General features: G+C 44.3%; 1 long non-coding RNA gene across 1 annotated transcript; it reads right to left on the bottom strand.

Moving 5' to 3' along the window:
- Positions 1–647: 647 nt before the first annotated feature.
- Positions 648–1,947, bottom strand: LOC114639140. Its single transcript, XR_003713964.1, has 2 exons — positions 1,908–1,947; positions 648–982 (listed from the first exon to the last, which is right to left on the bottom strand). It is a non-coding gene; the product is annotated as an uncharacterized LOC114639140 (long non-coding RNA).
- Between the last annotated feature and the right edge of the window lie 48 nt (positions 1,948–1,995).

The following is a 1,995-nucleotide window of genomic DNA, read 5'->3' as shown; positions in this document are numbered from 1 at the left end:
AAAGCACCAATACAGTTACTAACTTGCACAGTGGTCATCTTGATATGAATCCATCAGGGTCCATTTGGAAAATAATCATTTGAATTGCTTTGCATGTCAATACAGTGAAAAAATGGGCATGTGTGATTTCCTCTATTTTCTTTGAATGTTTAAACTCATATTCTTGTGGCATTCCTAAGTACTCAAACCCTTCCTAATATCTTTCTCTAGCACTCAATTTTATTTCACTATAAAATGATGATAGCAAACATTTGTAGATTACGAATGAGTCATGAAGTAGAGAAAATATATTTGATTTTTCACTTTGATGACACCTTGAGATTGCTTCCCTATTATTTTTATCATGATTTCAGAGATTCGCAGAAGCACGTAGAAGTTGCTCATAAGTTCTCTCAGAGATACAGAGCTAGAGAGTGGAGGAGCTATGCTGCACAGTCAGCCACATCCTCGGAGTTCTCTGCTTCTTCCCCTTCCACTGCATGTTCCCATGCTCACCTAAGCTATTTTTTTTCCAAAATGGATTCTTAGAAACCAGTTTACTCTGTGGTAGGTATCACTGATTCCCTCCCAGAACCATTTGTAGCAAAGCAAAACCTCAGGATGAAAACATCGCATGGAAGATCATGGATCTGACGTCTTAATCTGAGGACTGTTCTAGAACAATTTTAATTGCTATTGATTACAGAGATAAAATGGTATATGTTTTTGTTAGGTTTTTTATTACTGCAATAATACACAATGATGAACAGAAAAGGCAGCTAGGAAATCCTCAGGAAGCACTGGCTGCCTGAGGCAACCAAGGGTCAGGCCTGTTGTAATCCGTCCTGTCCCAGATGGAGACTATGGTCCCTTGCAGGCTTCTGGACTGAAGTATCACTGGCTGCTGGTGAGGGTGGCCTCTGTCTCTTCCCAGACTTCCTGGTTTGTCAAAGCTGCTTCTTTACTGGCCTGGGAGGAAAGTTCCACCACCTGGCTGACAAGTCTGTGGACAGAGAAAAAGAAGGGACAATTTTGCCTGTAGACAAAATTCTAACAGAACTCTTAGGAAAAACGATTAAAAAAAAAAAAACTATGTGTTTGTGTGTAGTGCACAAAACACACAGCTTGCCTGTGGAGGTCAAAGGACAACTTATAGGAGTCTGTTCTCTCCTTCTATGTCAGTCCTGGGGACTGAACTCAACTTCAGGATTTATTTGCTGAGCCATCTCATAACCCTAAGTGCCTTTGGAAGTGAGCAAAAGTTGTAAGGCAGGGTAGACTGCTTGAATTGGCTGCAGAATTGGTGGGCAGGTGTATGTGTCCACATGTGCATGTGTGTGTCCATGTTGCTGGAGACAGATCCAGGATCTTGTGCACTCTGAGTAAGAACTCTTGACTCTGAGTTTTCTCCATTCCCAGCCCTCCCTCTATTTACTTCTTGAAAAAGCATCCAAGCTCCCCAGGCTGACCTTGAACTGATTATTCTCCTGTCTCAGCCCTCCAAGTAGCTGAGATGGCAGGCCTTTGCTGTCAGGTCTAGCAAGCAAGAGTCCTGTATATAGTCTCTCCATAATGCTAGCAGCAGCCAGCCTTGAATGCATGCCTTCATTCTGCCCCAGACTCCTGGGTATCTGGACCTCAGTGGCATGCCTTCCACACCCTCAACAGTGAGCAAAGTTTATGTGAGGAGACCTTGTTGGAGCAAACCCAAGAGGTGAACCATACCTTCTGTCTATCCCTTTATCCAATGGCCAGGTGTCCACATAGACTTTAGCAGGCTCTAGGTGACTGAGGGCATGAGCCACAATGTGGATGCCAGGCGCATCTGCTCTACCGCTCAGGATTCAGACAGACTGTGTGCTGGCCAGATAGTGGGAGCAACACAAAGACCCCACCTCCCTCGTCCATGTGAGTGATGGCTGACCTACCCTGTAGGACAGTGGTGGGTATGGCATGCTTCAGAGTCCTCCAGAGTCCTTTAGGCATCCATTTCCTTAAATGTGTTTTACATCATGA

This window comes from Grammomys surdaster, unplaced genomic scaffold (genome assembly GCF_004785775.1).
Source record: "Grammomys surdaster isolate TR1022 unplaced genomic scaffold, NIH_TR_1.0 125686, whole genome shotgun sequence".
Classification (NCBI taxonomy): Eukaryota; Metazoa; Chordata; class Mammalia; order Rodentia; family Muridae; genus Grammomys; species Grammomys surdaster.
The sequence above is the reverse complement of the archived record's forward strand: the minus strand, read 5'-3'. Positions and strand labels throughout refer to the sequence as shown.